We start from the raw sequence: 12,467 nt of genomic DNA, 5'->3' as shown, positions 1-12,467 counted from the left end.
TAGTTAAGAGGTTTTATTCCCTCCCTAACTTCAGGGGAAAATCCCTACCTGGGGAAACAACCTTTCTCGGAGAGGTGACCTTGGTTAAAACACATAGTGCCAAGAAGGTGAGCAAACATATTAAGAACAGTATGCCATATATGCCAGGTCCCTGAAACAGCAAGGATGGACCGGCTCCCGGCATATCATCATTATTATTAAGTCGTATTAGACTATTTATTCATTCAAAGTGACAAAAATGTATTAAACGCAAACATAGACTAGCAAAACTTCAGTTCCCACAATTAAGATCACTTTTTTTAAGTAATTAAGTACCTGATTAAAACAACACAATATATAATTATTTCAATAATGGATAGAACTTTTGCTTCCTGGGCAAATACAGGAAAAACTTTTTTTTTATTTTAACAGACTGGAAAAGGACTAACCAAATTCTAAATTAGCTTACTTTAGATTCATTTATTTAATTGAATTTATCATTCAGATTACCTATAGTGTCCTTTAAGATTTCTTTTTACAATTCTTCTATAACTTTCACAGACTTTCTTAACCACTCAGCTTTAGAAAAACTGACTTTCTTTTTTTTTTTTAATTTTATTTTTTATTACAAAGGGTATTACATATGTGTCCATTTTTTCCCCCCCGCCCTAGACAGTCCCCTAGCCTCCCCTATCCCCCAGTGTCTTATGTCCATTGGTTATGCTTATATGCATGCATACAAGTCCTTTGGTTGATCTCTTACCCCCCTACCTCCCGCCCCCGAACCCTCCCCGGCCTTCCCGATGCAGTTTGACACTCTGTTTGAGGCAGCTCTGCCTCTGTATCTATTTTTTTTTAATATATTTTATTGATTTTTTACAGAGAGGAAGGGAGAGGGATAGAGAGTTAGAAACATCGATGAGAGAGAAACATCGATCAGCCGCTTCCTGCACATCTCCCACCGGGGATGTGCCCGCAACCCAGGTACATGCCCTTGACCGGAATCGAACCTGCAACCTTTCAGTCCGCAGGCCGACGCTCTATCCACTGAGCCAAACCGGTTTCGGCCTGACTTTCTTTTTCCCTTCAAAAGGCATCTCCATACCACATGCCTTCTACTATCACAACCATACAATTTCTTTCCAATTAGTTGGAATTTTTCCTTAAATTTTAGGTGGCAAGTAAATACTTAGCATTTCTCACATTAGTAATACATTCACATTTGAAGAGATCTATTTCAAGTAAAATATAAGGCATATTTATTAACAGATTCAAATCTATCCTCTAGATTCTCTGTAGTAAAAATCCAAAAGTAGGCAAATTCAAATTAATTAATATTTTAGTATCCTATTATTCTAAAATACCTAGATAGTTAATATTTTTTTTATTTTGTTATGGGGTGGGGGCCACAATATTAGTAACAAAGAAACAGAATTTCCGGAGGATGAGGCCCAGAAATCAGGATTTTTTTTAAAAAAGATTCCCAGGTGATTCTCATGTGCAGCCACGGTTGAGAACCACTGGGCTAGGGGTTGGGAGACCAGGCAGGGACGGCTGATCAGGCTGGCCCAGAGGAGAGGCGGTCACGTCTCCCCCAAGCCGCTCACAGTAAGCGCTTCCCCTGCCTCACAAACACGCTGGATTCCTCCTCCTGTCACCCCAAAACGCTTGATTCACCTTAGATCTCAGGTAAGACAGTGGGGACTGCGGAGGCGGCGGCTGGGACTCAACACAGGAAACTTCCTGGCAGCCCTTGGAATAGGAGCCCAGGCCTCAGTCCCAGGGACCCCCAGTCCAAGAAGCAGGAGGGATCCCGGATGCTCGCCCCAGGGGAGCCCCTTGCTTGCAGCCCTTGGTGCTTGCCAGAATGTGTAACCCGACAATCCAGGGGTGCGGGCTGCCTGCCGCTGCTGGAGCCAGTTCAGCAGAGACAGGGTTGACTCCTATGTGAGTGTTTATTCCTGTCCTGCCCGCGGCGTGGGAGGGCAGCGGGGCATCCACAAAATCTGCTCCCCAGAAGCCAGCTGCTCATGTTGGGCAGAAGGATGAAGATGACGTGGGGAAGCAGGCAAAAGGAATAAAAACGGTGTGCAGACAGGGGCTGGCAAAGGGCTGCGGGTATGCAAAGAGCTGGCGGGTATGCAAAGGCTGGCGCCTCCGGTTTCTGCAAACAAGGTTGCTGATTGTCAGGGTCCCGGAAGGCGGAAGCCCGAGGCCAAAGCGGTGAGGGCTTATAAATGGATTAGCTCATCTGGATACCCGGTGGGCTGAGCCCCCAAATGGCACCAGCACCCACAGACGGGGAAGGGGGGGGGGTTAAAGGACCCTAGGCGGGCTTTTTCTGGGCGGAGCATTCTCTGTGCAGGTCCGGATTCCTGGAAACTCCGGGGGAAGAGAGAATGGTCCCAGCAAGTGGAATGCGGTCTGAGCAAGTGGAATGTCCGTTGCGAAGTGGCCTGATATATTTTATTGATTTTTTACAGAGAGGAAGGGAGAGAGATAGAGAGTCAGAAACATCGATGAGAGAGAACATCGATCACACCTAAGAACAGATAAATTAAGAGAATAAATCTCACTTTGGTACATCAAAGCTGATGAATAGTCTATTTTTTGTTTTTTAAATATATTTTATTGATTTTTTACAGAGAGGAAGGGAGAGAGATAGAGAGGCAGAAACATCGATGAGAGAGAAACATCGATCAGCCGCCTCCTGCACATCCCCACTGGGATATGCCTGCAACCCAGGTACATGCCCTTGACCGGAATCGAACCCGGGACCCTTGAGTCTGCAGGCCGAGGCTCTATCCACTGAGCCAAACCAGTTTCGGCTCGATTCGATGATTTGATCAGACCTAACACCCATCTTTTCAGGATAATAGGCCGCTCCCGGAGGCGGAGGAAGGGATGCATTTCCCCCCCCGGTTAGCAGAGCATGATTAATATTTCTTTTCCTTTTTTTTTATTAATGTTTCTTTTTAAAAATATTTTTATTGGTTTCAGAGAGGAAGGGAGAAGGAGAGAGAGAGAGAGAGAAACATCAATGATGAGAGAGAATCACTGATCAGCTGCCTCTTGCACGCCCCCCATTGGGGATTGAGCCCGCAACCTGGGCATGTGCCCTTGACCTGAATCGAACCCGGGACCCTTTAGTCCACAAGTCGACACTCTATCCACTGAGCCAGACCAGCCAGGGCATGCTTAATATTTCTTATGGTTGTTGCGAGTCCCCACATACTCTCTTTCTGCCCCAACAGAAACATGCAGGACCTGGTTTGAGGAAGGAGCCTCGATGAGGGTCCTATTGCTGCTGACACAAAGGGCCACGAACTGAGCGGCTTAAAAAAGAGAGAGAGAGCCCTGGCCGGTTTGGCTCAGTGGATAGAGCATCAGCCTGTGGACTGAAGGGTCTCAGGTTTGATTCCAGTCAAGGGCATGTACCTGGGTTGCGGACACATACCCAGTGGGGAGTGTGCAGGAGGCAGCTGATCGATGTTTCTCTCTCATGGATGTTTCTAACTCTCTATCCCTCTCCCTTCCTCTCTGTAAAAAAAAAAAAAAAGGCAATAAAATATATTGAGAGAGAGAGAGAGAGAGAAACATTGATGTGAGAAAGAAAAAACATTCATCTACTGCCTCCAGCACATCCCCCTCTGGGGATGGAGCCCGAAACCCGAGCATGTGCCCTGACCGGGGAAGCGAACTGGTGAGCTCTTGGTGCATGGGGTGATGCTCAACCCACTGAGCACTGAGCCACAGCAGCCGGACTCCTCCCCCTCGTCCTCCTCCACCTCCTTCTCCTCCTCCTTCTTCTCCTTCCCTTCTCCATCATCATCATCATCATCATCATCATCATCACTGTCTTGGCTTGCATTTCCTCAAAAGCAGACTCAAAATAAAAACTTGAGGGCAGGTAGTTTATCTAGGAGGTAATTCCAGAAATCACCAGTGAGGAACGTGAAACAAGAGAGGGAAGAAGCCTAACAACGGGGGTGCTCGAGCAGATTGCTGCTGAGAGCTGGTGGGGTCTATCCCAGGGGCCTGGGGACCCAGGCTGCTGTGCCTCACAATGGTCTCCTCAGAGGACGGAGACGCTGGGTCATTTATCCGCCCACTCCCACCGCCCACGGGCTGAGGGTTGCCTCACGAACAGGGCTGTTGTTTTAATATTCATATTTTTATTGGCTTCAGAGAGGAAGGGAGAGGGGAAAAGAGATAGAAACATCCATGATGAGAAAGAACCACTGATCGGCTGCCTCCTGCACACCCTCCCCCACTGGGGATGGAGCCTGCAACCCGGGCATGTGCCCCGACCGGGAATCGCACCGTGACCTCCTGGTTCCTAGGTTGATGCTCAACCATTGAGCCACCCGGCCGGGCAGGAACACGGTTTTATTGGTATATTGCTGTGTAGCAAGTCTCAGACAGAGGAGCTTTAAATGTTTTATATTGTCTCTCATGGCTCCGTGGCTGGACGGCCGGGCAGCTCTCCCCCAGGGCCTCTCAATTGCGGTCAGATGCTGGCTGGGGCTGTACTCACTCGAAGGCTCGACTGGGCTGGGTGTCCCAGGCGGCTCGCGTACGTGGCCGGCGGTTGGTTCTGGCTGTCAAGTGGGAGCGCAGCTGGCATTTTCAACAGAGTGCGTATGCATGGGCTCTCTGTACGGTTTGGGCCGAGAAGCAAAATGAGGAAGGAAATGGGTACAGTTTGGGTCCGAGGGCCTGGGTTTCCATCTTTCCACCCACCTACCCACCTCCCAACACACACACTCATTTCAGGTTTGGGCACAACATCCAGGTTCTCCCATCCCCCACCTCCCACCCCACCTGTGACAGATTAGATTACTCTTCAAAATAAATCGATTTTGTAAAAATATTTTAAGTGTTCACTCTATCCACCTCATCTCCTAGGAAGGAATGTACTTCTGCACCTTTATACTGGACTTGGCCATGTGACTTGATTGGCCAATAGGACGACGGCACATCGAACACATACAGAGACGTGAAAGGTACCTGTGCACTGGGGCTCACTGCCACCACCATGAGAAGAATATTCCTGGGATAGCCCTCTGGTCCCAGCTACTGGATGCACTTGCCAAGGCCAGCCAAGATCAGCCCACCCACAAACACTTGAGGGAGCCCATTCAAGATCATTGGGCCACCCATCCATGGCCAGACCCAGTCAAGCCCCAGATGACCTCAGACACGTGGGAGAGCCCAGCCAAGATCAGCAGAGCCACCCAGCCACAACCAGCTGACCCTCAGCCAAATCCCCAGATACATGTGCCAAATCAATGTCCATATGTATACATCACACAGGTTTTGGGTGTTTGTTACCCAAAGATGATGATGAACTGATACGTTATCAGCAGTATATCCACAGACATCATTGTAATGTGAGTATGTGATGACTGTCAGGTTATTTTTTATTTTATTTATGATCCAGGGATTCCATAGCAAGATGGTGCTGGCGGGATGGTAAAAAAAAAAAATTATACCCAGAAGCAGATGTTAAGTACAGATGACCCGGAAGGCTCAAGACAGTTTTGCAACTACATGAGTTTCGGGGTGATGTGGTCGGGGGATTAACCGGCTGGAAAAGTCCGTGCTCATGACTTGGCTGGCTCTCCCCCAGATTTCCCAGGGGCTAGAAGAGATAGTGGGTGACATTGCAACACAGCGAGTGCAGAAGCCACTCTGAGAATCCACTGGTTGTCTATTGAGCCGATGGTAAGTATTCTCAAAAACGTAAAATAATGCCAATTAAAAAATTTTTTTATTCATTGATAGAGAGAAACTTTAAGGTGTTGCACTACTTACTTATGCATTCATTGGTTGATTCTTGCAGATGCCCTCACTGGGCATCGAACCCACAACTTTGGGCGTATCAGGGCGAAGCTCTAATCAACCAGGGACATAATGCCACTTTTCTCATCAGATTTTTCACTTTGGAAAACATAACATTTCTCTGTGTTATTTGTGTTAAAATACAATAAGTTAAAGAAAATCAATAGATGAGCCCTAGCTGGTTTGGCTCAGTGGGTAGAGCATCGGCCTGTGGACTTAAGGGTCCAGGTTCGATTCCAGTCCAGGTCACATGCCCAGGTTGCAGTCTTGATCCCCAGTAGGGGTTGTGCAGGAAGCAGCCGATCAATGATTCTCTCTTATCATTGATGTTTCAGTCAGTCTCTCCTTCTCCCTTCCTGTCTGAAATCAATAAAAATATATTTTTAAAAAAATCAATAGATGGTCGAACCGGTTTGGCTCAGTGGATAGAGCGTCGGCCTGCGAACCGAAGGGTCCCAGGTTCGCTTCCGGTCAAGGGCATGTACCTTGGTTGCGGGCACATCCCCAGTAGGGAGTGTGCAGGAGGCAGCTGATCGATGTTTCTCTCTCATCGATGTTTCTAACTCTCTATCCCTCTCCCTTCTTCTCTGTAAAAAATCAATAAAATATATATTTTAAAAAAATCAGTAGATGAATGGGTGAACAAAAGGTGGGGTGGCATCCATATAACAGAATATTACTCAGGCTTAAAAAGGAAGGAAATTCTGACACGTGCTGTGAGGCAGGATAGAGAGATACTAAAGCAGGGGAGGGGGGTTATTGTCAGAACAAGCAGCCCTGGGTCCTGCTAAGACTAAGTTGTCAACAGTTAAACTTCAGTGACAAGGGGACGCTTGAAACCCCATATGCTAATCCCCACACCAGCGGAGGAACGCCTTAGCTTACAACAGCCTGGCCAGTGTTGCTCAGTGGGTGAGCGGCAACCTGGGAACCCGGAGGTCACAGTTTGATTCCCAGTCAGGGCCCAGGTTGCAGTCTCAAGCCCCAGTGGGAGGCATGCAGAAGGCAGCCCATCAATGATTCTCTCTCATCATTTTTTTTATATGTTTTATTGATTTTTTACAGAGAGGAAGGGAGAGAGATAGAGAGCTAGAAACATCGATGAGAGAGGAACATCGATCAGCTGCCTCCTGCACACACCCCACTGGGGAAGTGCCCGCAACCCAGGTACATGCCCTTGACCGGAATCGAACCCGGGACCCTTCAGTCTGCAGGTCAATGCTCTATCCACTGAGCCAAACCAGCTTTGGCGATTCTCTCTCATCATTGATGTTTCTCTCTCTCCCTCTTTCTTTCTCTAAAATCAATCAATATATATATATATATTTTGAAAGCTTGCAACAAAAAGATATATAACCCTTAAAACTCCAATGGGCCCTGACCCCAGTGGGTGGGGTGCTCAGACTAGCTGAGTTCCCCACTTGTGCTTTATGCCAAGTGTATTCTAATAAAGTCACCTGCTTGGCTTCCACACCACTGTCGCTTGTCTGAAATCTTTCTTGCCAGTGTGACAAGAGGGAGGGGGGACCCCCTAGCAACCAGGGAGGCTCCCCGGTAACAATGCTACCACGTGGATGAACCTTGAAAACATTACGCTAAGTGAAATGAGGCAGATGCAAAAGGACAAATATTGAGTGATTCCCTTTGCATTAAGCAAACAGAACAGGCAAATTCGTTGAGACAGAAATAGAACAGGGATCGCCAAGGATTGGGAGGCGGGAAGACAGGGAGTTATTGTTTAATGGGTAGAGTTTTCGCTTGGGCAGATGAAAACGCTCCTGAGCCACGTGGTAGTGATGGTTGTACAATAATGTGAATTTACTTACTGCCCCTGAACCGTGCATTTAAAAAATAGTTAAAATGGGCCCTCGCCAGTTTGGCTCACTGGATGGAGCATTCTATCCGAAGGGTCCAGGGTTCGATTCTGGTCAAGGGCACCTACCTGAGTTGGAGGCTCCTCCCCAGCCCGGGCCCTGGTCAGGGCCTCTGCAGGAGGCAACCAATCGATGTATTTCTCTCACATCGATATTTTTCTCTGTCTTTCCCTCTCTCTTCCACTCTCTCTAAAAAATCAATGGAAAAATATCCTCGGATGAGGATTAAAAATAAATAAAAATAAGTAAGTAAATAAATAAATAGTTAAAAGGGTAAATTTTTATGTTATGTGTATTTTACCACAATAAAAGAATTGCCAAAAGTGCAATTAATTTTATGGTTATTTTGAAATAAATTAATGAATAATTTTCTAACTTCTCAATCTTAACTGAACACTTAAATATTGATAGATACAGCTCACCAACACAAACACTTTTGGGGGTCCACAATAATTTTTTAAGAATGTAGCGGAAACCGGTTTGGCTCGGTGGATAGAGCGTCGGCCTGCAGACTGAGGGGTCCCAGGTTCGATTCCGGTCAAGGGCATGTACCTGGGTTGCGGGCACATCGCCAGTGGGAGGTGTGCAGGAGGCAGCTGATCGATGTTTCTCTCTCTTGGATGTTTCTAACTCTCTATCTCTCTCCCTTCCTCTCTGTAAAAAATCAATAAAATATATATTTTTTAAAAAGAGTGTAAAAGAATCCTGAGACCAACAAGTTTGACAACCACTGCTCTGTGTAAAGGTGAGGTGAGCCTAAGCTAGCTGCCACTGGTATTTGTCTGCAAGGTTCTGCGAACTCCCAGGAATTAAATGGCAAAAAAAAAAAAAAAAAAATGTAGTTTAAAATTTTTTCTGGCCAAAGTAGACAGGCGACCTCTAGTGGAAACATAAGGTATTGCTGGACAGTGAAAATTTTCTAGACTGAGTAATTTACACTGTACAGTCCACTAAGATTCTAAAACGGAGGCAGAGATAGTCGCCTAAAATGAGCTCTTTATTTCAGGATGGTTTTTTTTTTGTTAATCCTCACCCAAGGATACTTTTAGACAGAGTGGAAGGGAGGGGGAGAGACAGAGAGAGAGAAACATCCAAGTTTGAGAAAGGCCACATCAATTGGTTGCCTCCCTTACATGGCCCAGGGCCGGGGATCAAGCTTGCAACCCAGGTACGTGCCCTTGACTGGATTCGAACCCGGGACCCCTCATTCCATGGGCTGACGCTCCCTCCACTGGCTAGGGCTCAGCATATTAAACTTAACCCTGAGCCATGCCGCCTCTCACACACAGAGACCCACCCTCACACGCACACAATTACACACAGACACATAGACATGATCAAACACACACCCAGTCTCTCACACAGACCCTCAGATACACACACAGAAATATTGCACACCCACAAAGACACACAGCCTCACACATGGACACACTCATACAGTCGCATGTAGACACACTTTCAAATACACAGACACACAACGGTAAAAATCGAAACAGCATTAACAAAGGGGACTGAGTAAAAGAGCTTCATGTCTTATTTTTAAAATATTGTAATGAAAAATGAGTTTCGGCCCAAAGCCATTAAATAAATGCGGAGCGAATAATTAAGATGAATCTAGGTTTGGCAGCATGCCCAAGTGGAGGTCCGTAATCTCTTAGCTGAAGTCCTTGGAGACAGATGCCTCTGAGAACTCAGAGTCGTTCCAATTTTAGTCGTACATAATTCTGCGCCAACGCGTATATTATGTAACGCCCCCAAGGGCTAACGTAGCCTCCTTCCCATCAGATATGTTGATATATTTGCAGCAAAATGTGTGAAAACTCACACCAGCGAAGATAAATAAAGAGTGTAAATAATTCATATTAGTAGATTTGCCACCATATGAAACGGGGCCAAAATTACCCTCCCCCCAAAAAAAATATCTTTTGGTTGTCAGAGCTTTTGGGAAGTTGGAATTGCAGACAAAGGATGCGGGATTCTGGTAGCAGGCTCCTCACAGGTGCAACCACGTCTATTTCTGCTGTAATCGTAAATCTTTGATCCAGGGGTGGGCCCGGGAGAGCCCGCAGGGTCCAGGAGCACGGCGGCTCAGCATCGCCCCCTCCTGGCAGTCCCAGCCCCGCGGTTGGGCTGCAGGGTTAGGATGCCTCCTAGCTTTGGTCAGATCCAGCGACGGGTCCTGATTGGTCTAAACCTTCAGAGTAATCCCGCCTTCCCAAGTCTTAGCCAACCAGCTGGCACAGGCGTTGGTTCTGGGTTGTTCTGTGACCCAGGTTGAGCCAACCAGAGTGAAGGAAAGCCCCCGGGCTCATCAGTCGGGGCAAAGTTGCCTATATATATTTGCTGGATGGGAATGAGGGGTTCACAGGTGCCTCAGCTTCTCTTTTGGTCACTATGTCTTTTAAATTATATTTTGATTGATTTCAGAGAGGAAGGGAGGGGGAGAGAGAGAGAAACATCAATGATGAGAGAGAATCATTGATCAACTGCCTGCTGCACGCCCCACACTGGGGATCGAGCCTGCAACCAGGGCATGTGCCCTGACCGGGAATCAAACCATGACCTCCTGGTTCATAGGTCAACATTCAATCACTGAGCCACACTGGCTGGGCAGGTAGGTTACTGTGTTTTAATATTTTATTTAACCAACTGGAGGCCCAAGGCACGAAATTCATGCAAAAGTAGGCCTTCCTTTCCCCGGTGCTGGCACTGGCTTCCCCCTGGCACCCAGGACCTGGGCTTCCCTTGCAGCCCCAGCTTCATCTGGAAGGTCATCCAGAAGGACGTCTGGTCTAATTAGCATATTACACTTTTATGATTATAGATATTTATGGAGTGTTTACTATGTGCCAGGCCTTATTTTAAGCACCGGGGACACAGCAGTGAACAAAACAGGAAAAACTTCCTGCTCTCAGTGGAGCTGACAGATGAGTGGGGGACATGGACGAGAAATATGATGAATATCTTTTTAAAAATATATTTTTTATTGATTTCAGAGAGGAAGGGAGAGGGAGATAGAAATATCAATGATGATAGGGAATTATTGAACAGCTGCCTCCTGCACTCCCTCAACTGGGGATCCAGCCCGCAACCTGGGAATGTGCCCTTGACCTGAATAGAACCCAGGACCCTTCAGTCCACAGACCGATGCTCTATTCACTAAGCCAAACTGGCGACGGCCAACCTTTGGTTTTTAAAGCCCCGGGGACAGAGGTGAACACAGAGAAAGATTATGATGCCGTTCTAAGCTCACTAGCTTCTTTAATCCTCAGAGAAATGATGATAAATATTAGCATCATCTTCACTTTACAAGGCCAGAGGCTGAGAGACCTGCCCGAAGTCACGCAGCTCGTGAGAGGAAGAGCTGGGATTTCAATCTGGACATCAACGCCCCTAACCACCTACGCTAACGGGACATGGCTGCTGGCTTCCTGAGTCCCCCTTCCTTCCGGAGGCGCGCTCGGGGAAATGGGAGATAGAGAGTCAGAAACATCGATGAGAGAGAAACATCGATCAGCTGCCTCCTGCACATCCCCCACCGGGGACGTGCCCGCAACCCAGGCACATGCCCTTGACCGGAATCGAACCCGGGACCCCCCAGTCCGCAAGCTGACGCTCTGTCCACTGAGCCAAACCGGTTTCGGCCAGAAATCAGGATTTTAAGAAGATTCCCAGGTGATTCTAAAGGGCAGCCGAGGTTGAGAACCACTGCTCCAGTTCAAAGGAGGAGGCTGGACGGGAAAACTGTTCCTGCCTTCGGGGCCCAGTGCCCTGCCCAGAGCCAGGCCTCGGGCTTCTAGGGAGGACAATGTACTCAACTACCTCCCTCAGCGGGACCAGTGTCTCTGCCTGGGTTTGCCAGCCGCCCGGCCCCGGGAGGTGGTATAGTCTTCAAAGGCCGCCGGGTGCTTTGAGAACTTCCTCCGTGGTTCCCAGGGAGGCAGAGCCGCCCACCACCCTCGCTGCCCGCGCTCAGGCTCAGGCCCCAGGAAGGCGGCATCCCCTCCCAGCAGCATCCTGGCACCTCAGAGCGGCGTAGCCTCTGGCCCCGACCTTGTCATTACACTGAGCACAAGCCCCCGAACCCCGGTTCTTGCTTGAAACCATCCCACCCCTCCGCCCGTCCCCTGTGCTGTGACAGGAGGGCGGGCCCTCGGCTGGGCGCCCAGGCATGCAAAAGCCTGTGGAGTTCTGCCCGCTGTCTGACCTTCAACTGCCCTGCTGCGGATAAGCCTGTTTCCCACCCCCATCCCACCCCGAGAACTGCATGATGGGGGTGCGAGAAAAGGGGCCCCCGAAGGAAGGGAAGCACACACCCGGCCCCTCCGAGCAAGAAGGACGAAGACCAGACGCCAGGAAAGGCTTCCCGCACAAACTTGAGCAGACAAGACAGACAGCACCAGACAGCGGGCCCGGAGTTTATTGCAGGTGGACGGAAAGACACCGAGGTCGGAGAGGAGGGGGGTGGGCGCTGTGCTCAGATCCTATGGAGGAGGGTCAGGAGGTGGTCTGCCAGGTGGTGGCCGCCCCGAGCCAGCTCCCCCGCACCCCCATTCTTCAGGATGACAGCTCCAGAAACACTCCTATTCCAGTGAAGACGGAATCCTGGCCCAGACGGGCACGGGCATCCTCGGTGGGGCGCGGGCTCTCGAGGGCCTGCGGTCCGGCTTAAGGTGGAAGGGGTGGTTACCCTGGTCCTCGCCCCCCCGCGGCCTCCGGTGTCTCTCCGGGCATCTGGTGGCTCGGGTGGCGGCTGGGGTCGCTGTGGGG

Source organism: Myotis davidii, unplaced genomic scaffold (genome assembly GCF_000327345.1).
Source record: "Myotis davidii unplaced genomic scaffold, ASM32734v1 scaffold566, whole genome shotgun sequence".
Classification (NCBI taxonomy): domain Eukaryota; kingdom Metazoa; phylum Chordata; class Mammalia; order Chiroptera; family Vespertilionidae; genus Myotis; species Myotis davidii.
The sequence above is the reverse complement of the archived record's forward strand: the minus strand, read 5'-3'. Positions refer to the sequence as shown.